Raw genomic sequence first — 27,381 nt, forward strand, 5'->3', positions numbered from 1 at the left:
GATCGCACCACTGCACTCCAGCCTGGGTGACAGAGTGAGACTTTGTCTCAAAATAAATAAATTTCTTCATAGTTTTATCAATTATGACATGGTTTTCGGATGAATCAAGTGTCTGCTCCTTGGGGAAGTTACACAGTTTTCTCTGACATTGTCCCCAGTCTAAGCTAAGAGTCCCTCATATGGCCTGTCAACTATACAGGAAGCTTTTGGATGAAAGGGCATGTATCAGTCAAGTTTCAGTGAGGGGACAAGAATCAGTAGGAGCTATATGTTTTAACATTTATTGCAGTGAGTGGGCTTATATGATCGTGGAAGCTGATTAGGCAAGTCCAAAGTCCATAGAGCAGACCTTCAAGAAAGGATGCTGAAACTCTAGAGCATGAACTAAAGCTTCATTCCACAGGCAGAAATTATTATTATTCAGGGAAACCTCAGTTCTGGTACTGAGCCTTTTAACCGATTGAATCACGCCCACCCAGATAACCTAGGATAATCTCCTTTCCTTAAAGTCGACCGATGATAGACCTTAATCACATCTACAAAATGTCTTCATAGCAATACCTGGATTGGTGTTTGATTAAATATTGCTACTAGAGCCCAGTCAAGTTGACATAAAATTGATCATCATAGGATCTCTGTCTTTTTCCAGCTTTTTATAATAAAAAATGTCAAAAATACAAAAGAGTAGAAGGAAACTTAGAAAAAACACCCACATGCTCCCTACCTAGAATTGAAATGTATTAACACTTTAGCATATATGTTCTGTGTGTCTATGTGGGCACATTGGCATGTACTTTTGAAAACTTTTGAAAATATATTGCACACAAATATCATCCTACGTCTCTAAAAACTTTAACATCCATGGCCTAAAAATAGTACATTCTTTTTCATAACCACAATTACATCATATCTCCTACCAAAAATTAAATAATCTTAGAAAAATCATCAAAAATTGGTTTATATTCAAAATTGTTCCAAAACAAGGAAAGCAAAAGTGAAGAAATGAAGGAAGGGAAAAATAGAGAAAGCAATAAATAAAGAGAAAATCCTGAAGTTTCCTTCTAAGATTTAAGGTCAGATATGGGATGCATGTTTTAAAAACATCCCTTATCTTATCGTCTCGGGTATCTAAGTTCAGTGTTGGGCAAGCTGGGTGTGGAGTACATCCAGCAAAGAAACGGGATGATGCCTCCAAACCATCTCACATCTCAGAATTTTATAAACTGCAAATTGTTAATATATTACATCTAAATCCAAGATGTGCACTGTAATATTTGATTCTTTGGATATTCTACATTTATTTATCTGCAATCCATTTGCTAGGCATCAGTTTTTAGTGCCTTATCATATACTAAGCAGTGCAGATAATGAGTGAAATAAGATTATATTTTACTTGGTTTAATTATTTTTATATCAGTGCTACAAATTCATTCTTACATCAGCTACTTCAAGAGCAGAATTATTGTAGAAAACAGAGTTGTTTTTTAACTATTTGGATTAAGTGAGATTTTAAAAATATCATTCCTGTATTAATGCCAATTTGAAAGGGTGAGAATATTTGGATTATTTTTATTGATAATATGAATATGTTGCATATAACACTGAAAGTAAATTGCACTCGATTTATAATTATATTAATCTTTTGTTCAAAAACAAATCACTGAATGACTAGTGAGTTGCTTAATAGATTTCAAAATTGTTGTAACACATGGTCCTTGTGATGAAGAAGAGTAGGTAAAATATTAGGTAAAGAGAAATGGAAAGATTGGGTAAATAAAAACATGTACAATTTGGTGACTAAAAAGCACATTTTTGTGTCTGCTGGACTGTTTCAGTGCCTTTCTTCACTTAACATTAATTCTCATAAACCCTCACCGACTTCCAAACCATGAGTTAGGAATTACTTGGTTAACAATACTCCATCTGGTTTTTCCAGAATTTTGAGAAGAAGTAACACTTAGACATTCCTTGAAAGATAACAAGTTTATACGTGACAAAATTCATTTTCCCCTTCATTCATTTAATTCCACAAAATGTTTACCCACTTATCCATTATATGAATCCAGTTTCAAATAGGATTTGAGGAAGGATTACTTCAAAGAATGTTTTCTGAGACATTTTAAAATAGTAATTGATGATATGAGTATTTGCTTAGCTAGAGCAGTTCTTGAGCTGTGGAGAACATCCTGTTCCTTGGAAGTAGTTTCACTATATAGCAAATGCTTCAGAAAATAGGAAAAAAAATAAACACTTAGAAAATTACTAACCTTGTATGACTTCAAGTCAACCTTGAAATTTTGCGGTGGGAGAGATACAAAGAAACAGAATTTTGTTTGCCTCCTTCAAAATTTGAAAAGTGTATTGCATTTGTTAGAAATTAACATTGAGGCAAAAGAGACCTCCCCTGAGTTTCTGTCTGGCCTTTGCACAATAAATTATGACCTGAAACATGGTCATTAGCAGCACTGGCATAGTAGAGAGACTTTTCCAAAGACTATAAATGCCGAGCCACAGTGTCCCCCTTACAAAATCACACTGTCTCACAGCCTGTATGGAGCTGAATTTACGGAGTTCTTTTTCATCAGAACGTGGGGAAAGCTTAAGAACTAGCTGTGTGGGTAAGAAAAGGTGAGAAAAGACGTCCTTGATAGGGCAGAGCTATAAAACAATCACTTCCACTTAAAATACAGTATATATTACTTTAGTATTAAGTATGCTCCTTATGGGGCTTTTATGGGTCCCAAAGTTTCTGAATTCAGGTCCCAGGCTAAAGTTAATGCAGATGCAATTACTTTGATAATTTTTGACTTCTACTTCCTCACTCTTTTGCTATATTATATGCCTCTTGGTCTTCAAAGAGAACTGTAATTGAATCAGTTTAACCCAAATATGTCCCATGTGCAGCTCAAAAGACTTCTTAGTTTTGAAATTAGCAAAGTATTACAAGGATTTTGTACAGAGCTACATTTCCCATTTAAAGACGTTTTCTAGGTCTAACCTAATCCATTGACTGATGGTTTTCACATACTAATTAACAAGAATAATTTCAGTCATTTGCATTATGTGACCTCTCAAGCCCCTTTGGTCAAAAGCTTAGTTACCTCTTTTTCATTTTATCATTATTATTATTTTAAATAGAGACAGAGTCTCACTGTGTTGCCCAGATTGGTCTTGAACACCTGGGCTCAGTCAATCCTCCCACATTGCCTCCCCAAAGTGCTGGAATTACAGGCATGAGCCACCACAACTGTCCCTTAGTTACTTCTTTTTTGTTTTTATTTTTTTGTGAAATGTTTGTGCCGTGTGCATGTGGTGGTGTTGTTATTGTTGTGGTTCTGGGTGTGTGTGAAACTGTTCTTTTTTAAAGAATGGAACCTTCTAAACCTGCAATAAAAAGTTTCAATTACTCTACACAGTGGAAGCATTTGAAATATATTTACAAAATTATTTATCCTAGTAACTATAAGCATCCTAATGGTCTTCACATAAAGGTTATTTCATTTTATCAAACAATTATTTCTTGTTGGATCATAAGAGAAAGAATATTTTTACATATTTTGAAGCAGTATTTGGTTTTTGGTATTTTCTCTATCAGTAAAAATGTAGTCAGTGAATTATGTCATGAATAAAAGAAAGTTTGGTGCTAAGTACCATCTTATTATAAATACCACTATTTTTCATTCTGCCTTGCCATTCATGGCCAAGAAGAAATTCCTTTGCCAGGAAAAATAAATAAATACAGGTGAAAATTGAAGGATAAGAACAAGGTATCTAATACAAGATATTAAAAAGTTAATAATTTGGATTTTATACACATGGAGTATGAAATAACTTTACTGTAAGTTGTTAGGATTACAGCCATTAATAAAAGTTGAAAAAATTACAGCAGTGGTAATTTTATCTCTAAAAGCATTCCAGTAGGAACTCTAAATTCTGAGGGGCTCAGTGTCCCAGTGTCTCTTCTCTGTCTGTACTTTCTTTCTCTGCCTAGTCTCATTTATCTCATGTCTTAAATGCAATCCACCAATGAGACCCTCATTAATAACAACCTCTTGCCTGAACTTCAGAAATGTACATCACCTACTTATGTGGCACTTTGACTTAATTCTAATAAGCATATCAACTTGACCTTGTCACCTACTCAGCCATTTCCTCCTGTCTTGATAAATGTTATCATCATCTGCCCAGTTATTTATCCAAATGCTTAGATGTCATTAATCCTCATTCCTTTTTTCTCTTCATTCTCACTTTTAATCTGTAGGCAAATCTGCAGGCACTTTTACTACAATATATATGCTAACAGTTCACTACTCCCCACTATCATTACTGTAGCACAAGTCTGGGTCTCTGTTTTGTTTATGCATAGATCCTTACTGGACTTTCTGCTCCAAAATCCAAATAGCATGATTTTCCAAAAATTCAAAATAGATAATGATGTCTCCTTGCTTAGAACCTTCAATAGCTTTCTATTTCACTTACAATACACACTTCTTACGATGACCAGCCTCAAAAGGATCCGGCCCCTACCTGCCTCTCTGATTACACATTATATCACTTTTACTTCGCTCACTGCAGCCACATTGACCTTTTCCCAGGTTATTGAGTGTATCAGGTCGGTTTTGCAGTGGTTGATTTCTCCTGTCATCTCCACGTGGATAATTTCATGATAAAATTAAAATATCAGTTTAAATTTAAGTCCCTCCGATAGCCAGCTTTATTTACATAGTTTGGAGGTGCCCAATGATTACTTTTTGGTTAAATCACCCTCTTTCATTTTTATCATAATATGTACCACTACTTAAAAATATCTTATTTATGCATTTATTTCTTTCTTTTCTGTCTCCCCTTGTATGGAATAACACATTGTCCTTTTTTGGGCCAATATAATTGTGATAGAATCTTACCAATTCAAGAATGTCAGGTATAGAGGGTATTTTGAAAGTCCACACCTCTACTTTCTTCATCTATAAAAGATGAGGAAATTCCCTTTAACTATCTCACTGGGTTGTTGTGTGAAACAAAAGAGATAAGAAAGATAAAAATAGTGTTGAATAACAAAATTTCTATACAATAAAAAATATTATTATTCTCATGAGGTATGGACCTGGGTAACATCACAGATAATGGGAAGACTTTTCCTATTAGAATATTTTATGATAAACTCGGAACTGTAGAACTCTGTGTCCATCATCACTTAATAATTTATCTAAACTATTACATATATTGCTTTATGAAACTTTTTTTACCCCTATAGCCAGTTGACCTCAAGTCAATTCTTAGAATCACCACTCAAATGGTAACCCTTAAAGATGTTGAAATGACTCAACATATTCTATGAGGCATGATCTCACTGAAAGATAAGGCAGTCAAGAGCTTGTTTTCCTGTGCTTTCTCTCTCAAATATGTCTTCACAATCAACCTCACACTGATAAGAAATACCCAGCTCCAACAAAAAGCACATGGAGACAGCTACTGTCCTTAAACATCGTCTTCCTCTACATAAATGAGTAAACACCTCACAAACACAAATAATAATGAAGCTGCCATGTCAGCAATAGGACTTTTGTAGACTGATTTCTACAATGAAATCTAGACAATTAACCTGTCAACTATTTTTCAGATCTCTCTTATTCTAACATAGATTGAGTAATTTCAGACAGTTGGAATTGGTTCTTAACATTGACCTTCATAAGTTGAAATTCCAAGAATGTGAAACAGCTGCCATTTACAGAGATAAGCCTATAAAGTTTTATAAAGCTATAAAGCTGAGAGATTTCAATGTCAAAAAATTGGACTGCTATTAGCAACAATTTAAAAGTTCTGAGCTTTATTAAGTAAACTGAAGAATAAGACATAAATAGAGAATACAAACATCATAATCACCATACTTAGCCTAGCCTTGTGGCCGTCGATGATCTTGGATATATTCTACCTAATGATATCTGTGTATAAGGAAAAAGTAGTAGTATATATATTCCTGCCACATATATTATTTCGTAAGCACATTAGATATATTTTTTGTTTAGATTATCTTATCTCCCATACTTAGAAGTCAAATGCCAAACTTTTTCTTGCTCTATTCTTCATATTTGTTTCCAAAATTACACTAAGATTACTTAGAATTTTTGACTTCCTGCAATGCATTTTTTAAATCCGCCACACAAATCACTTTAAAATAAAGATAATAATGAAAGAAAGTTGGCGCCACAACTGAGCCCTCAGTATGTGACAAGTATAAATCAGTGGGGACAGTAGTCAGAGCAGCTTTATAAGCACAAATCACGTGCTGACCTTGCATTCCCTCAATTCTATTTCTGCTACTTCCAGTTCCTATTTGAAAGAATTCAAAATCCTGCAGTTGTGCCAGTGTTTATTTTGGTGGTTGGCAATCAAGTAAAATACATTTAACAAGGAAAATGAAAAGTGAGTCTTGTATTATTGGCTCAACTATTCAATCTTGCAAAGATGTATTATATTTTTCTTTGAACAGCCTTGAATGTTTTGGTTTGGTTTTGAAAAAGGGAGAAAAAAATAGGAAGCCCCAAATATTAGTAAGGAGTTTTATTTCAAAATCCTAAAATTTAGAGATTGAACAAGCATGAAATGTATAGGGAGAAAAAATAATAATTAGTTGAAATCTTAGTTCTATACATAGTGGATTAATTATAAAAGTTTCTCCAATTACTTCCTTTGTGGTACACATACCCTTTGAATGTGAGTTTTCATAATGCAACCTCTCACATCTGCAAGTGTGTGGTGGAGTCTTGACCCAGTTCTCAAAAATGTACTGGGCTTGTGACTTGCTCTGTCCTATAGAATGCAGCAGATGTGTTGCTAGCCCAATTTCAAGTTAAGACCTGAAGAAGTCTCATCTAATTCTGCCCATTCTTTTAAAACCTTACTAGTGCCAATGCCATGTGCAAAAGTTCATACTAGCATGACAGAGAATGAGAAACTTAGTAGCAGGCAACCTTGCTTCCCCTAATGCTGGAGAAAGCACATATTCATTGACTGCTCAATTCAGAAGTACAAAAGGACATGTCTGAAGGGTCATCGCAAGGTTCAGAATTCCTCATGGACTGACCAAGGCTTCTGCTGCAGAAGCATCGCACACAGTTCAACTCTGACTAATCCTACTCCTTCCACTTCCTTCCAGGTGTTGTTCTTGAGAGCACTCCCTTATATATACCAAGTAAATGCAAATTTCTATTTTTGCATATGATTTCTAGAACACAGGAAGACAAACTTAGACGCCAAGAGTAGACTTAAAAAAGAGACTATAAAGAGAAATTCGCATCTGTATAATTGGCCAGATGGCTGATAGGTGGAGCACAGATAGCTCCCAGTAGGAAGTACTAGTGCAATTGTTAAACTTTCATTGATGGAAGGAAGTGCATGAATGAATTCAGCATGATTTCAGAGTTCGCGGAAGGTAATAACTATAAGGCTCATAAAATGGATTGATTTTTGCTGGACACTCAATATTTTAGAAAATGAAAACAAAAGCTGAATGTGATTAATTATAGCTAAGTGTGAGAGTCATAAGGCATTTTAGCAGCACATAAAGAGATCCTCATTTCCTACAGCCATAAGGCAGAAATAGTTGAAGATAAAGCCCACAATTTCATTATAAGAATAGCAGAGCTAAAAGGAAGGTTGTATCCAGGTGCAGTGGTGTGTGCCTGTCATTTCAGCTACTCAGAAGGCTGAGGCACAAGAATTGCTTGAACCTGGGAGGTGGAGGTTGAAGTGAACGGATAACATGCCATTGTATTCCAGCCTGGGTGATGGAGTGAGACTCTTTCTCAAATATAAAATAAAATACAAATAAAAGAAAGGTTGAATTCTCAAAATCAGCAAGCCTGTGAAGTCATGTCAGTGTTCTTATTCCAGAGGAGGAAGACTTTACAAGTTGATATGGGGATATAAGGGCCAATGCCTTGAAAATTGTGAGTCTCCAGATTTTTCCGAACACTCTGGGCCTGCAGAAAAGCTACACTCTTCCCAGGTGAAGGCCAGCTAATGCCCCTGCACTGGGAGCTCAGCCATATCCACTTGCTTACACATTATCTATGGTTGCTGTCACATTACAACAGTAGAGTTGAATACTTGAGATGCAAAAACTCTGTCTCTCAAATCCTAATATATTTGCTGTCTGGCCCATTTTAAGAAAAACTCTTTTAATCACTGATATAGAGGACTTTGACCTTGATTCTAGGGTCCTGAAATTTCATCACACTCTCCCATTCCAGGAGAAATGATAAAGTGCTGGCCCATTTGTGAGTCACAGTAAATTCATTGTGTAAATGGACCCCCTTGAGGGCTATTTCTTTAGGTCCAAGCATGTTTAATTGAAATGATCATATTGGCCTTTGGCATGATCATCAATGTTGCTTCTCCTGTAAGGTAAGACCTAGCACAGTGAGGACACTCAAGTGGAAGCCTTGAAACTGCCCAACTATTCCTGCCTCACCAAGAGAGTGAATAAAAAGCAGTATTACATCTTAAGGAGAACAACATGTATTACTGTCAGTCTTAAAGAAAGACTCTTAAAGAACTTAAATGATGTAGGTATGTTTTTTCTCAATGCATCCATGCCACCAATTTGTCTTCTATAAAATCTAAAGGAATCCTGGAAAAATTCTTCTATGCAATCTCGAGGGATCCTGGAAAACATGAATAGACTATAATCTCAAGGTCATGAAGCATGGTACATGCATTCTTTTGATTCCTGCGTGTGACTGGTAGGCCTCCCTGGTCTCTGGAGGCAACATATTCCACATTTAAGAAAATAATTCCAACCCATTTCCTGAGTAACATGCAAGTCTCCCAGCTATAAATGGGGCCTGGAGAAGGAATGAATCCCTATCAGGTTCAGGTTACAATGAAAGCAGCCATGCCACCTGAGCCATAATACCTATAGAGTCATGCATTTGAGGTATCTTTAGTGGTGCGGGAGATCAGAATATGCTACTCCAGAATATGAAGGACTGTTGAGCTAAAGGCAATGAAGAAGTAGTTGCAGGAAAGATTTCTGCCCTTTTCTACGTGCATAAAAGTAGGACATAGATTCACAAGGACAAAAGGTATAATGTCACTCTTCTACCAGGGAGAACAGAGGTAAAGTTCACTAAAGACAACTTTAGACCTTTATTGGCTTGTACGTGGTACCAGAAGAATCTACACTAACATGGTTTACTAATTAGCCTTTTCTTTTTTTTTTTTTTTTTTGGAGACAGAATCTCACTCTGTCACCTAGGCTGGAGTGTAGTGGCACGATCTCAACTCATTGCTACCTCCACCTCCCAGGTTTAAATGTTCAAGCGATTCTCCTGCCTCAGCCTCCTGAGTAGCTGAGACTATAGGCATGTGTCACCAAGTTGAGCTAACTTTTGCATTTTTTAGTAGAGACAGGTTTTTAGCATGTTGGCCAGGCTGGTCTTGAGCTCCTGACCTCAAGTGATCCACCTGCCTAGGCCTCTGAAAGTGCTAGGGTTACAGGTGTGAGTCAGGATTCTCAATCCTGAGACAATGGCCCTGATGGAATGGAGCCCAAAGGCATCATTGAGAGTAACTGGAATGAGATTGTTGACAGCTTTGTTGACATGAACCTCTAGGAGTTTCTCCTCCATGGCATCTATGCCTATGGTTTTGAGAAGTCCTCTCCCATCCAGTAGCGAGTCATTCTACCTGTGTCAAGGTTATGATGTGATCACTCAAGTCCAGTCCGGGACTGGGGAAATGGCCACATCTGCCATATTGATTCTGCAGCAGATTGAATTAGATCTAACAGCCATCCAGGCCTTGGTCCTAGCACCCAGTAGAGAATTGGCTCAGCAGATACAGAAGGTGGTCATAACACCTGGAGACTACATGAGTACCTCCTGTCAAGACTGTATTGGGGGCACCAATGTGCATACCGAGGTACTGAAATTGCAGATGGAAGCTCTCCATGTCATCGTGCATACCCTGCACACATATTTGATATGGTTAACCAGAGATACCTGTCTCCCAAACACATCAAAATGTTTGTACTAGACAAAGCTGTTGAAATGTTAAGCCATGGATTCAGGGACTAGATCTATTGACAAACTCCAAAAGTTTAACAGCAATATCCAGGTAGTTTTGCTGTCAGCTACAATGCCTTCTTATGTGCTTGAGGCGACCAAGAAGTTCATGAGGGACCCCATTTGGATTCCTGTCAAGAAGGAATAGTTGGCCCAGGAGAGTATCCACCAATTCTACATCAATGTGGAACGAGAGGAATGGAAGCTGGACATATTATGTGACTTGTATGAAACCCTGACCATCACCCAGGCAGTCATCTTCATCAACACCCGAAGGGAGGTGGACTGACTCACTGAGAAGATGCATGCTTGCGATTTCACTGTCTCTGCTGTGCATGGAGATACGGACCAACAAGAACGACATGTGATAATTAGCTTTTATCCGCTGTTTATTTGCCTTCCACAAGTTGCTGCTTCTAGAGTCTCAAAGTCCTTTTCTTTTGTCTTAGTACTTATCTAAAAATTTACTGTTTTATTTTTTAAGATGCTGGATATGCAAATAGAAATTCAAAGCCGCCTTTTTGAAAACTACACATTCCCTGGTGTCTCACACATCTATATGAAATATACATGCTAATGAACTTCTGTTTGTTTTCCTTTTGTTAATCTGCTCTTTGTTACAGTGGTCCTTTTTAAGTAAGAATTTATGAGGGTAGGAGAAAAATTATTTTTCTTCTCTTACATTTGTGACAAGTCTTAGTCTCAGAACAACAAGAGAGAACCCTGGGATTCTGTATCTAAGTCATACTATCTGTATCTGCATTCAGAAAGCATCTCCCAGCATGTAAAAGGACTCTGGTAGAGACTGAGCAGCTGAACCTGGCACATCAAGTGACCGTGTGACCAGAACTGCCCATCTTGCACTGTATACATGTTATTTTCACAAGCTCCAAGGTCAAGAAGGCCTAGCAGCAATGCATTTTAAGAAGAAAGCAATATATATGGGATCAGGCACGAAGAATCTCAGAGGGTGAAATTAATCTACACAGCGGGTCGCCCAGACCATTTCATTCTTCCTTGTTGCACCTAGCATCTCTCTTTTGGTGTGGGGGAAATTTCTTATGGCCACGTGACAGAGGAGGAAAAAGGCTGAGTTTGTTTCCCAAGGGCCTTACCTTTGTGAGTTCAAACTGAAAATCAGTTACTGTACAACAGCACCACTCATAGATGTTGCAAAATGACTGGTGATTATACATTTACCGATCTTAGGGTGATATAACTCATCATCCACTTTGCATGGAAATAGAAAGTCCATGGTAGGAGTATGTACAGACACATTTACAGAAGCTAGTGGTTTGATTGGTTTGATAGAGCCTTGAAGGAAAAAGATAGGAAGAACTGGGACATGCAGATGAACTTTAGAGTAATGGGAACAAAGTATAAAGATCTATGTATGACATTTTAATGCCTACCAAAGAACATTCACAAAGAAGAGGCACTAACAGTGCAGATTTAACAGCAGCTTATTGACATCAGCGAGCATCACATCTACGCTCAGACACCCTTTTGCTGCAGCATAGACTCAAGCACAGAGTAGCCTTGGTAGTAGAGCTGGAGCCATGCAGGGCCTGACAGCATGGAATCCCACTCGATAAGGTTGATCTGGCTACTTCTCTAGTAAAATGCCCAATGTCTTAGCAACTGAGATCAACTGTCAGTCTCTAATATGGCACCTTAAGATAACCCACCAGGCATTTAGTAGCAAGTTGCTACCCTTGAACTTCTGCTCTAAAAGGGACATGATTCGCCTCGATTATAACTGGCACATATTTTAGTTACTGGCTTCCTTTTCCCAACCTCAAGACCCAAGCCAGTTATACCACCACAAAGTTTACTAAATATTTGAGCCATCACACAGGATTCTGCTTGCAATCTCTTCAGATAAAGGGAATCATTTTACACAAATTAACATAAAAGAAGGAGAATACAACCACAAAGTCTATTGGTCTTATCACATACTATATTCCACGACGTGCCAACAACTGTCAGCCAATGGAGCAAATAAATGGGCTTTTCTTTTTTTCAGCTGTATCAAGGTAGAATTGACAAATAAAAAATTGTATATATTTGGCCGGGGCTCACGCCTATAATCCAAAAACTTTGAGAGGCGGAGGCGGGCGGGTCACGAAGTCAGGAGATTGAGACCACCCTGGTCAACATGGTGAAATCCGTCTCTACCAAAAATACAAAAATTAGTTGGGCATGGTGGCACGCGCCTGTAATCCCAGCTACTTGGGAGGCTGAGGCAGGAGGATGGCTTGAACCCAGGGAACGGAGGTTTCAGTGAGCCGAGATCTTGCCACTGCACTCCAGTCTGGGGACGGAGGGAGACACTGTGTCAAAAAAAAAAAAAAAAAAAAGAATTGCATATATTCAAGGTGTACAATGAGTACTTCTGGGTTATTTAGTTAATCTCAGTTAATCTCATATTTTAGGATTATAAAATCTAGAATTATGTAGATGAAATAATTCAACATGGTTTTTCACATGATGCGGCAAAAATTGTACATCTATACACAAAAAATAAACGTGAATCCCACCTTGCACCACATGTAGAAGTTGTAAAACATCTCTAAGGAAATGTCCAGAAAAAAAAACCCAGGAGACAACCTTGGATTAAGCTTAGACTCAATATCCAGCAACATGGATCATAAAAGGAAAATTAAATATATTGGCATCCAACAAAATTAATTAAAAAAAAAACAAGAACAATTTGCTCTTTGAATGACACTGTTAAAAAATCAAAGAAAAAGTCACAGTCTTGGAAAAAATATTTCAAAACATATATATAATGAAAGTCTGTTATTAAAAATATATTTAAAAATTTCACAACTCAATTAAAAAATTAAAAATGGGCAAAATATAAAGCTCTATCCAAGGAAATATGTGGACGCACATTAACATATGAAATGATACCATACATCATTTTAATTTAGGGAATGCAAATTAAGACCACAATGAGGTAGCAAACATCTGTTAGAATGGCTTTAAAACAAAACTGGCAGTATCGAGTTGCGGTGAGCATGCAGATCAATCGGAAATCTCACACAATGCTAGTGGTAATGCAAAATAACACAGCCAATTTTGAAAATGACGCAGCTACTGTTAAAAATATTTTGGCGCTTTCTCATAAAATTAAACATCCATTCAGCATACAACACAGCGATCCCACTCCTAGGTAGATGTAAAAGAGAATTGAAAGCATATGTTTGTATAAATATCTATATACCCATGCTTATACCAGTCTTGCTCCTAATTACTCAAATGAAAGCCAAATGTCCATCAATAAGGAAAAGATTTATATAAATTATGGTACATCTATACAATGGAATAAAAAGCAGCAATGCAACAACATTAATGATTCACAAATGTATTAGACTAATTGAAATAAACCAGAAGTAAATGGTAGTACATACAGTATGATTTCACTCATATGACATTTTGGAAAAGGCAAAACTATATGGACAGAAAATAGACCATTGTTTGTTCAGGGCTGGATATGGGAGAAAGAATTGACCACAAACTTGCATAAGTGAATTTTTTTAGATGATGGAAATGTTCTATGTCTTAAATGTAATGACCATTTCTTGACTACATGCATTTATCAGGATGCATAGAACTGTACAACCAAAAGGAATAAATTTGTCTATGAGTAAATTATATCCCAATACAAGTAATTTATTTAGTAGCACAAGAAGAACTTAGGTCAATTTCTGGCACAAGTAAGTGTCCAAAAAACATTAGCTGCCATTGTTGTCATCATCACCATTATTGAAATGAGAGAAACAGTTTTAATAAGTGAATAGTAAGTTACAATAATAATAAGTTACAGTTTTTATAATATAGGATGAGACAGTAATATAAATTTATTCCGTTTCTTAGTCAAATATTTAAAAGGTCAAATGAATAAGACTATAAAAGCACAAATAATCTAAATCTCAAATCTGCATTTAGAAATAACAGTGAATATTACATAGTTTTTTACAGTATTCTAACTAAATTTTCAAAACAGATTAAAAGTGTCTGTGCATGCATTTTATTCATGCAATGTTTATTGACCATTTATCATGTGTAAATCCTATGCTATGCCCTGAGACTATTAGTGCTATGACCCTGAACTGAACGTATTAGTTTAAAAATTATCAGTAATAACTTTACTCTTACATAATCTAGTGTATTGTATAATCAAACACATAAAAGCAGTTAAGTCAAAAATATTCAGAAAGAAAACCAGGGTCAAACTGAAGACTGAATGTATGTATTATAAACATAGTTTATATATAAAGGAGAATTTTTCTGTGCTATATAGTTGGTGGAAGTTAAGTCAACTGGAACAATTGAAGATAAAGTATGTATGTAAATACTGTTCAAGTTAGGAAAAACACTAATGAAAAAGTTTAATGGAAAGTTGGGATCTAGTTATGTTTGAATAAAGAATGTTTCAGTTACTATGGCTACATTACAAATTATCTCAAATCTAGTATTTCAAAAAAATACTATTTTACTAGTATTGGATTCTAGTAAACGACTGTCATGGATTCTGAGGTTCAGCATGGCTTGCTTCTGCTCCATAATACCTAGGGTTATACTTGGAAAGGCTTGCTGGCTGGAGGCTGGAATCTTCAGAAGGCATCTTTGCTCACATGTGTGGTTGACGACGCAGGTTTTTGGCTGAAACCTAAACCGAGGTGTGGATCAGAACTCCCAAAGTGGCCTCTTCTTGTCTAATTCATGTCTTAATAATAGTTGTAAACTCAGTAATAGCTTTTCTAAAAACCCCAATTTGAAAATGGGCAAAACGTGTTAGTTTATTTAGAAGTATTTTTACTTAGAAGTTTATTTAGAGGGACCTGCACCCCTGGCTCATGATTGGGAAGAACACCTCTGAAGGCTGAATATCTGCGTTGAACTTGATGGAGTAAGGCTAAATTTTACTCTCCACTGACATCTAGAGGGAGTGTTTCTGGAGAGAAAGATTTGGACTTCTTTCTAGTGTGATGGCTGACAGCAAACATCCTCAGAGAACAAAGTGAATATGGCTAGCATTTTTTATAACCAGACCGTGGAAATGTCATGGCGTCATTTTAGCTTACTCTATTGGTTGAAGTAGTCACAAAAATCTACTCTGCTGCAACAGGTGGGGTTGGGGATAGCAACACACCACCGTGGGCAATGGAAGGAGAATCAAGATCACATGAACAAGAGCATAAAGGACAGGCCATTTTGGAAGATGCCATCTTTCATAAAACCTGAGTATTTGTCATCGGATTATATGAATATTGATGTAATTAGCAATTGGTGAGTCCCCTTTTGGAAATATAGTAATTGACATCAGAGCTAAGTGAACATTACAAAAGTGGCCTTAAATATTTAGATCCCCAGCTTAGTCAAGAGTCTCATTAATCATGTTCATTCTATAGGAAAGTTGGCCATTAATATTCAGGTCATATAAGCAAAAGCAGATATTTATAAATAGCCAGAAACGCACTGTTTAGCAGACATGCATTCATAACCTGATGTGCTAAGCACTAACTACACCTAGTAAAGACATCATGTTTTCCATATAAAACTACTCTATTAAGTACTCTGCTAGTATGAGTATTTTCTTTTACCACACAATGACCTGCATTTTACTTTTGGAGAAATTTTTTCTCAGCTTACAAAATGTTAGTTGGGTATTTACCACTTTTACTACCTTCGTGGAAGTCCAGCTCGACTAATATGCCTTTTGAAGAATGAGCTAAGATGATGCATTTGATACATTTCTTACAGCTATTGTTTCCCTTGACATTATTTTTATGGGATGGTACTAAACATCACAAAATATCAGTTTACAATGACTGGAAAATCCCATTCCCTTAATAGTGAAGAAGGGTAAAATCTTCCAAAGAGTATTACATATCTCCAAGCACAATATACCTTGATAGATATACAGCATGACTTTTTCTTAATATAGACAAAATTCAGCATATTGTGGCAATAAAATAGGAATGCCAAATGTCTCTTTTGCCAGTATCCTTTCTTGAGGTGGCTACAGTCCCATTCCCGTTTCCCTTTGAAAGAACTAAGTTCAACATGCACCTAATAAAGTGGTGGTTACTCATTAAATCTGTTTTATATTCCAGAGTGTTGGAGGAGTGGGGAGAGAGTAGTTTTGGCTGATGGGATGTTGGTAGAAAAAATGTAAGTTATTTCATTAAAGATGCTTCTTCTCTTGTTCAATGTCCAAATGCAGAGGATTTGTAGAAGACTCCAGGACTCCAGATGACTCTGAAATACTTAGCGACAGTGGAAGATACTATCTAAGAGGAGCTTGGAGCTTTGGCTCACCACAGGGAAGAGCACCGCTGAAGGCTGACTATATCTGCACTGAATTTGATGGAGCAAGAATAAATTTTACTCTCCACTGACATCTAGGGGGTTGTAGTTTACAGCAGTTGCCACCATGATCAATATAGCTGGTTTTGTGAGACAGAAGGTAAAGTCTGAACAAGTTTACAGCCTCAGTGCAAGTAGCTAAAGAACAAAACCACTAACTCCATGTGAAAAAGGATATCAAGGTTTTTTAAAAACAATAAAAAATGACAGTGTTGTAGACCTAGTTGTGCATCATATAAAATCCTCCCAGATCTACCAGCTTATGTATTCATCCTGTCTTAGATCTTGGCTCTTGCCTATTTTCTAAGGGATAGATATAACGATAACTCAGGGACTTCCCAGGTCCAGACTACTCTCCCTGCTCTACCACCAGTAGAAGTTTGGCAGCCTCATGTCACACTGGACCATATGAAGGTTATCTGCTTCTTCTGGCTTCCCAGGCTGACCAAATGACACATCCTCGATGTGAAATGTGAATGAGTCAATGCTCCATGGGGCACACTTATACCAATGAGGAACAATATGAGATTTTTCTCTTATTCTCAAAATCTTAGAAACAAAATAAGAAAAAATAGTTCACCTAAATTAGCAAACTTTTTCCTATAAAGCACCCACATTTTCTTGCAAATAAATACGTTAACCTGGAGAAATGTCACTAACATAAAATGAACTTCTCAATTAAAAAAGGCCAATTTTGATGTATTTCTAGCACTTTCAAGCTAGAAATAACGTGAATAGTTTTAAACTGAATTGTTATACACTTTAGTTTTACAGTTTTACAGTTCTGGTAAATATTTGGCTTCTATGCTTTTAAGTTACCATTGTAACTCTGAAGCCATATTTTGATTTAATCCTGAAAGATTTCAAGAAGAAATCATGGACTACAAAACTTGTATAGAGTAACTCTTTTGTGTTAAGCAAATAAATGCAATGTTAAAAAATTGTGCATTGGACAGAAGTAAAGCAGTTTAGCTTACTCAAATAAAACAAGCTGAATGATGATCACTGTATTCTTCTACATGTTATTATATCTTCAACCTCATCAGACTTTTGGCTGATAGTCACAACAGTGTGTCCTAAACTTCGTATTATCAGTTTTGATGTTTGTTTTCACTACAACTGACCATAAACACTTCAAGTTAGAGACTGTTACTGATACTATTTTTCTTTTTAATTATTAATGTTATGTGAAGTAATTGGTATATAGTAGGGAATCAATAAAGATTAGAGAAATTAACAAGAGGAAAAATACACATTTGAAGCTAAAAATGAAATACTCAGAAAGGAAGTATTATGGGAGATATTTTAAGGACTTGACATTTCATTGATTAAGATTTCTTTTTTTCTTCGTTGTGTAGTATCAAAGATCTTTCAAAAATTACAGGGATATCGACAGAGAATAACATATTTAGAAACATCACATAATGATTCCAAAATATTACCTTTACTTTTAAGATTTTTTTAAAACTCTGTAACATAAACTTCCATGGGAATGGGATCACTTAAGGATAAGGAACTTTGGATTGCTACAGAGCCATAAATTACAAATTCCAACCAGTTGACAGATTGAGCTTTGAAAAAAAAGAAAAATGCAAACTCAAAAGTTTCAAACGTAAACATGTTGCCCAAAACCATTAAAAAGTCAGTTTGCATGATACTCTCAAGGTTGTTTTTTAAAAAGGCTATTTGTTAAGTAAAGACAGTATTGTTCACCCTTTGAAGCTGATTCCCAAGGAGAAGAGGTGCCCTTCTGTTACTCACTATGAAAATAAAAATGAAAATGAAAATATAAGGTTTTCTTTCATGCTTAGAGTTGTCCTAGGCCTGTGCTAATGCTTTCTGCTGCTTTATTTCTAAAATTTTGTATATAGCTATAGGAAATCTTTTTTTTTTCTTAAGACTTTAATGCCTGGTTATCACACTACTGTAGAATTACTTCTCTATGAGGAAGTCCCCTTATCAGTGGGATTTAGTAGGCAATTCAAGAAGATAGCAAGCAATGAAAAGATTTGGAATTTTTCTGGCTGTGAGATAATCAATGATGTTCTATAAAATCCTGGGAATGATATCATTTTGGAACTACTTGCTCTGTGGTTGTTATTGAGTAATTTTATAATATGACTTTTAGACAAATCACCACATTCATTTATTGATACAAGATTTAGTTATAGGGTCCTTGTTTTACACATGACAGCATGCTAGTGGGCTCTTCTGTTGGTTGAGGGGAGAGGAAGTTACAGGCCTGGACATTAAGCGACCTGCAGTTTCATAGAGGAGATGACACATGAGTCCAATTACAAAGACATTGTAGGAAGTTCTAAGAGTCTCACTCAAGGCTCTCATGTCTGCTCTTCTTCCTCTACACATTTGTCTTTTCCTCTCTCATCATTCAAAATTTCATCACCCATCCAAGATAGCGTCAGAAGTTCCAGACAAATACATTCCATTTTAAACTACAATTTTCCTGTTTTCAAGTTACTCTGTTACTGTTCTTCCACTGGAACTCTTTCTCCACTTCCCTTGAACTTATATCTCATTGGATCTCTCTACTTTTTCTTTACCCACTATTATTTTCTCCTTATTTTTCATCCCATCAAGCTTAGATTTCATGATCCAATCTTTAATTAATTGGAGAATATTTGATCTTTCTGAATTCTCCTCTTCCAAACACTCTGGCAAAACCCCAAACCAGTTATACCCACTTTCTTTTTGCCAGCACACATAAAGTTGAGTGTTGCACATAGGTATCAATATGAAGTTACCTATTTCAAACTCAACAGAGTTCAAGTAAGTTGATTATATTACATAATTTTTCTACTAGGTAGCCTACAGCCCCTTCAAATTCGTCTTGCTCAAAAATAACACTCCCCCTGGGAGAACATTTCCCCCTGTATGTTTCTCATCTCATTTTATGTCAACCCCATCTACCTAATTACCTAAGCCAGAAATCTATGTGTCACTCTTGATTGCATTGTCTCTCTTACTTGACAATTTCAATCAATCTCAAGGTTGAGTCAATTCTGGTAGATGTATCCATCCCTTTCTCTAAAACTGCACTGTTACCTCTTGGTCAAGCCACCATCATATTTTGCATAGGTCATTGGAACAAACTCTTAATTCACCTCCTTACTTACAGTCTGCTTTCTTGCCAATACTTTTTATATGCTGAGTCCTCAGTAACATTTGAAAAATGCAAATCTGATAATTACTTCCTTGTGCTAAAAAGAATTTAATACTTTCTCATCCCATTTAGGAAAATGTTGCATCTCATGAACACTTACAAGCACTGTATCCTTTGGTCACACATAGTTATTCAGTATAATTTCTAATTGATGTCTCCCCCCTTTGCAGTCTATATCTGGCAATGTTGAATTTTTTTATTTTTATTTTAAAATTTAACTTCTTGGACAATACTTCATCATTTCTGGCTTCTGAAATTTTTCTTTAGCTTTCTTTTTGACTAGACAGTGCTTTCTTCTTCTTCTCTTTGTTTAACTAAATTCTATTTACCCTTTAGATTCATGAAAGTTTTCTTGAAACATATGGTCTTCATGTCATTATACCAAACATACTTCCAAATTCTTATGTAATCGCCACATAATCCACTAGACCATTGGTTCTGTGAAGGCAGAAAGTACATCTAATCTGTCTCAGCCTCCGTCTGGGATTTGCAGGGTATTCAGTGAATACACTGAAAGAATGAATGATGACGAAATTCTTACGGGGAAGTTCTATTCATATGACAGCATGGTTGGAAAAGTGGGTTAATACCTTTTAATGATAACAGTGTAATCAAAGATATTAAATACTACAAACATTAAAGAATAGTAGAGAATGTTACTAAGAACGATATACCAATAAACTTGACAGAATAAAACAAATAGACAACTTTCTCAAAAAATACAATTTATCAAAGTTAACAATAAGAAAGAAAATCTGAATAATCCTAATCTCCATTAAGGAAATTAAATTTGTCACCATAGAGATAGTTCCAGGCTGAGATAGTTGTACTGGTAAATTCTGTCTAAAACTAAATAAATAAAATCAAGGTTATACACACATTTTCATTAAAAAAAGAGGAGAAGGGACGATCATTTTATAAGGTCAGCCTAATACTACATGAAAAGGTGAGAAATACCTCAATGAAAAAGAAAATTACAGACCAATGTTAGCCATGATTGTATTGTTAAGAGTTGAATTGCGTTCTACTAAAATGCATGTTAGAATTGTAACCTCCAGTTATGCACATGTACCCTAGAACTCAAAGTATAATAATAATAAATAAATAAATAAATAATAAATAAATAAATAAATAAAAAGAATTGTAACCTCCAGTGCTTAAAAAGATCCCAAGGGATTTATTCTGAGTAAAAAAAAATCTAAAAATATTACACACTTCAATATTCTATTAATACAACATTATTTTCTTTTTTAATAGCTTTATTTTTGAATTATAATTATGTATAATTATAGGAGACATAGTCAGTATGTATCTATCATATACAGTGTGAGATGATTGAATCAAATAAGTTAATATATCTAGCATCTTAAATACTCATTATTTACTCCCCCTATTTAACTTCAACTTGGATCCTTTGACTGACATGTCGTCATTCTTCCTTTCAATCTCACCCCTGCCTCACCTCCAGGCTCTGGTAACTGCTTTTCTATTCTCTGCTTCTATAGTTAGATTGTTTTAGTTTTGCATATAAGTGAGAACATGCAGTTTTCCTCTTCTGTACTTGGTTTATTTCACTTTGCATGATGTCTTCCAGGTTCACCTATGTTGTTGCAAATGACAGAATTTCCTTCATCAAAGCTGAGTAGTATTCCATTGTTGATACATACCACGTTTTCTTTATCCATTCATCTGTTGAGGGACATAGGTTGAGTCCATGTCTATTATAAACAATACTGTGATGAACATGGGAATGCAGATATCTTTTAGATGTACTGAATTCAAGTCTTTAGAATATATACCTAGAAGTGGGATTTCTGGATCAAATAGTAAAATTTGTTCTCTATTTTTTATAATTTTGTCATTTCAAGAATGCCATATTTTTAGTTTTTTGAAGAATTTCTATTACAGAAAACTGTATAGAGGTTCCTCAAAAACTAAAAATACAACATTATTGAAATGAAAAAACAATGGACATGAAGAACAAATTTTTGTTCTCTAGGGTTTAGGGATCTTAGAGGTGGAAGGGGATAGATGAGACTATAAAGAGGTCGCGCTGTACAGATCTTTGTGTTATCTTAATTGGAGTGGTCGTCATACCAATCTAACATAGTGCTAAAATGAAAACACTCTATACACACATTGTATTAATGTTAATGTTCTGTTTTTTTATCGTATAGAGTTCTGTAAGATGTAACCTTTGGGAGAAACTCTATGTAAGTTAAATAGGACTTCTCTGTACTATCTTCCCAACTTCTAATGAATCTGTAATTATTTCAAAACTAAAAAGGTAAAAGTAGTATTTACTGCAAAGAGCCAGTATTTTAATTCATTGTGAATGAATACTTTGGAAAAATATGATCAAAATAAATTACTAGAAAACTAAAATTAAACAAAGATACATAAACTGCAAACCCTTTTTTTAAAATCAGGAATATCTCTCCATTTTTATAAATATAATGAGAACAAATATGGTATATGAAGAAAATAATTTCCAAAAGACTATATATTTTTATTAAAAGTATACACAGAGCCATTAATATTGAGAATTGCTAATATACTATTTGTCTTTCTGCAATCTCAGCTAAACAAAATGTATAAGTGACAAGTGATTTCATGCAATGAAAACTTATTTTTGACACTTTGAGACTACTTTGTATAAACACATTTAAAGATTTTGATACAAATAAATGCAAACAGTTCATTTCTTCCCTGTTAACATGTCTAGGCTAGGTTTTATTCACAATATTCATTTATTCATAATTATCTGCACTATTTCTAGATTCCTGTTTTAGTGACACTCATTGTGCCCAAAACAATCTGTAGAGTTGTATTGTTAGAAACAAAATAAAAGCATTTAAATTAATTTCATCTAACTCACCATATTTATTTTTAACTGATATCCAAAAATGAAGTGATGATGTACTTTAAAAACACATCTTCAGTGATTCCACCAGTAGCTAGTTCCATAAATTTATCCTTTTTATTACATTTGAATTATCTTTCAACAAGAATGGTGTTCAGGTCCATGCATTTCTTATGTGTGAAACATTTTTGTTAAAAAAAATAAAATAAAATTCCAAACCTTTGGTTAAATGTTTGGTGATAACCTTTTGCAGGTGTTCAATAACAACATTATCACCTACCTCATTGGTAACTGTTATTAGCTTGCCATAAAACTTGTAAAAACTAGATTCCGTAAATTCTCAAAGTTTCATTTTCTGTCATTGAAAAAACTTGTTTTATTTCTACAATACCTAGAAATATTAACATCATTAAATACATACAAAATATCAGATAAACAAGTTACCCTGGCTATCACTGAACAGCTTTAAATTGTTGGACCAAACTGATTTCTTAAGAAGTGAAATATTAAAAGTGTGTTCAATAATTAAAGTGCTTTCCACAGAACTTTTGCTCTCCATGAATTTCACGGTTCTGTATGTAATAATGTGACTTTATAATCGGCTTCCATATTATTACTTGATACATAAAATAATCTTGAATTTAGTGTATTGGCATTTACTTAATTCACAGAATGTTACCATGCTATCAACGACTTTTTAAAGCTGACATTTAATGCCATGCAAGAGTTTTTTGATAAAGACAACTGTGTTGATTTGCATTTTTTAAAAAGCACCATATCTGGGCAACCATTCAGGAATGTTTTCTGTGATAAATATTATGGCACGGAAACATGTACAAGAGATGTAATCTCTAAACTACACCAGTCGACGGTTCATATCACAGAGTTCGGATCTAGTCAGTTTACATGAGCAATGAAGAAAAAAGTTCTGTAATATCAATGTTAATTGAAATTGGACTACACTAAAAGAATTTCCATGTCAGTAGTATCAGTGCATTAGTATAATCACAATGAAAAAAACACTTCACTAGTTTTAATTGTTCAATGAGTTGGTCTTCTATGTCATCACTCAGCTTCTGAGCATACAGTGTTATTGCAAAGTGGTATTTGATTGACTTCATAATACTAATTCACACTGCATTTCCAATCAAATATCTTTAATACCATACTTCACCGTCTCAGCAATTGTATATGTTTTCTCTAGTCTTAGCAACCCAAAGTGCTGTTTTACAATAAGACACATAGCACCAACATTCATATGTGAAATGCTGAGCATCTGCTTCTGTAGGCTTTTGAATTCAATACTCTTATACAAGGAATGTGGTTTTGAAAATTCATATCTTTTATGTAAATAACACCTAGGTGTTGATTGTTTCATCCCTTCACTATACAATGCAACTCCACAAATGATGCACCATAGGTTTAGCATAGTATTATCAATTATGGTTAGAAAACTGATCTCAATATACTAGGATACACACTTCTAAGTAAAACAAGTATGAACTCTTTTTGGTCTTTAGCTTTTCCCTACTGTTTTTCTTCTCCATTATGTAACCTAAAATGTCTGTAGTTGAGAATCTACGCCTTCTCGTAACAAGCCCAGAGAAACTTATTTCTCTCCGTGTTAATTAGCATTAAACTTAAATAATGTAAATTGTATTTTCTTAGTAAATTAATAACATTAAATTACAATTGGAAAAACAGGCATCATTAAAAAGTAAAGTGCACCTAAATTTTTTTTTGAAGCATCCAAAGGCTTATATTTTCTCAAAATTTTACATACACTTGGGTTATAGTGCACAAACTAACCTTAAAGTGTCACCTGTTGCTATGTGGTTCTACTGCATGTGACTAGCATACAGCTTAGAGCATATGTGATCCACAATTAACTGTACCATACCCTGGTCAGAAATAATCCCATTGATCAGAAACCTATATGGCCTGGCAATGTGAAATTGCTGCAGATATTCTGAAACACTTACTCTGAATTTTTATATTTATCTTGCCTTAGAGCTCTCCACTAACGCCAGTCCAGGAGATCATGCACTGAGCAGGCCAGGTCTAGAGGGCAGAGCAAACATTTAAAAAATGCTGCAAACATGTTAGCTACATATTATGATATCAGTATAAAGGAAACATACAGGGTGATGGGAGCAAATATTATAGCAATCCTGCTTACATCTCAGGGTCAGGAAAGTCCTAAGCAAAGATGAATGGGTGAGGGCAGCCTTCTAGGCAGAAAATGAGGAGACATCAAAATGCATGTGCTCCAGGAATGGAAAAAAGCCTATAGTTGCTCTAGGTTGTGAGACAGAGGAAAGGCCCAGAAAGTGGACAAGAAGCAAAAGAAGAACCCAGGCATTGTGTACCATAATAATGAGGCTAGATTTGTCCTGAAGTTTGAGAGATGACATTAAACAAAACACAGCAGGTTGCGGTTGTGAGGGAAGATAATCAGATTTGCCCCACGTGGGCCTGATTGAAGAGAACTCTGTTGGAAAGAGCCTGGGGCCCAATGTTCCACTGACTGTAAAGCATAGTGGGTGGGAAAAAGACCAAACAGGAAGCCCTGTTTTTAACTTTTAAGTTCAGGGGTATATGTGCAGGTGTGTTACATAGGTAAACTTGTGTCATGGGGATTGTTGTATCAACTATTTCATCATCCAGATATTAAACCTAGTACCCATTAGTAATTTTTCCTGATCTTCTCCCTCCTACCACCCTCTGCATTGAAGTAGTCCCCTCAGGGTGTGTAGCTCCCCTCTGTGGGTCCTTGTGTTCTCATCATTTAGCTCCCACTTATAAGGTAACATGTGGTATTTGTTTTTCTCTTTCTGTATTAGTTTGCTAAGGATAATGACCTCCAGCTCCATACATGTCCCTGTAAACGAAATGATCTTGTTCTGTTTTACGGCTGCATAGTATTCTATGGCATATATGTACCACATTTTGTTTATCCAGTCTATCATTGATGGGCATCTAGGTTGATTCCATGTCTTTGTTATTATTAATAGTGCTGCAAAGAACATACACATCCATGTGTCTTTATAATAGAACAATTTTTAGTCCTTTGGGTATATACCCAGTCATAAGATTACTGAGTCAAACGGTAGTTCTGTCTTTAGGTCTTTCAAGAATCACCACACTGTCTTCCACAATGTCTGAATTTATACTTCCACCAACAATGTATAAGCAAATGTTCCTTTTTTACTCCACACCCTCGCTAGCATCTGTTTTTTGTTTGTTTGTTTGTTTGTTCTTGAGACGGAGTCTTGCTGTGTCACCTAGGCTGGAGTGCAGTGGCATGGTCTTGGCTCACTGCAACTTCTGCCTCCCGGGTTTCAGCAATTCTCCTGCCTCAGTTTCCCAAATAGCTGGGATTACAGGTGCATGCCACCACACCTGGCTAATTTTTGTATTTGTAGTAGAGACAGGGTTTGCCATGTTGGTCAGGTTGGTCTCGAACTCCTGACCTCAGGTCATCCACCCGCCTCAGCCTCCCCCAGTGCTGGCATTACAGGCATGAGCCACCATGCCCCACCTTGATCTTTTAATAATAGCCATCTGATTGCTGTGAGATGGTATCTCATTGTGGTTCTGATTTGCATTTCTCTAATGGTCAGTGATGTTGAGTTTTTTTTTTTTTTTTTTTTTTTTTAATATAATTGTTGGTCACATGTATATCCTCTTTGGTTCTTTTGGTTTCATATGAATTTTGAAATAAATTTTTGACAATTTGTTTATACTGTGTGTGACCAGTTGTGATTGGAACATATTGTAGAAACTCAAGTAAATATCTTCTAATGATTCAGCGAATTGATTTATTTGGGATGCTTTAAAAACAGTATAACTTTTTCCTAATGCAGAATGTCCTAGTAGAAATAAAAAATACAGTATATCAATAATTCATAGCATTCCCAAGAAAGGATACAAGTAATTGTATCAAGTAAAATGATAAACTAATGCAAGTCTTAATGATGATGCCCAACATCAAGTCATTTTTAAGAATCACAAGCAGTGTAGCAGTATTATTGCTGATGCTTTAAAGCTGAGCCATTTTTTCTTAGATATTTATAGGATGACTTTGTAGGTAAAATACAGGAGTAAATACCTGTGCTAGATAGTTTTATTTCACAGTTATTCATTCTTCCTTTCCTGTAAGAAAATTATACATTGTTGCTCATTGACATCAGGCTTAGGGGCCCCTTATGGACAGACTATATATTGTCTGCTCTATTGATGTTTGACCTGACCATGTGATGTGCTTTAGTCAATGGAGTAAATGTAGGCAAGATGTATATTGTTTTTGAGAAGAAACTTTACGAGGTACTAATAAAATTTCTATGCCTATTTGTTTCTGTTTTCTGTATGGGTCCTGGAATAAAAATATATGGATGAGGATTGCAGCTGACTTCAGCCTACATGCAGTTTGAATATTAAGTAAGTGTTGATTTATTATTGTAAGCCTCTGAGATTACACGGATTGTTGTTTCCCCAGCAAACCTGGCTAAACCATTCCGACTGCTACAATTTGACTAAATAAATGTAGTATGTATGGCAGAGACTTCATCCTTATTTGTTTATTGCTGAGTTTTCAGTTCCTAGATGTTACTAGCACACAGTTATAACTCAATGAATATTTCTGGATGAATTAATAGAATGGTGAAAGGAGAGAATAAAATAAGAGGATAGGTACCTTCATTACGGGGCACATTTTGAAAGTCAATTTAGCAATAGAAAATGAAGCTAGATATAGAATGAGGTCACATTGAGAAAAGCTAAGAATATCAGTTGAGTCAGATTTTATGCAGTACAAAATAATTCAGAATTGTATAATTTTAGCAGATTTTTCATTATTCCTCAACTCACTTTAATCTGTTGTCTCCCTCTAC

At 35.5% G+C, this 27,381-nt stretch overlaps 1 pseudogene; it reads left to right on the forward strand.

Moving 5' to 3' along the window:
* The first annotated feature begins 5,911 nt into the window (after positions 1 to 5,911).
* LOC103217645 (eukaryotic initiation factor 4A-I pseudogene) lies at positions 5,912 to 10,527 on the forward strand (annotated as a pseudogene).
* Positions 10,528 to 27,381: the final 16,854 nt, after the last annotated feature.

The sequence above is a fragment of the Chlorocebus sabaeus genome, chromosome 2 (genome assembly GCF_047675955.1).
Source record: "Chlorocebus sabaeus isolate Y175 chromosome 2, mChlSab1.0.hap1, whole genome shotgun sequence".
NCBI lineage: Eukaryota > Metazoa > Chordata > Mammalia > Primates > Cercopithecidae > Chlorocebus > Chlorocebus sabaeus.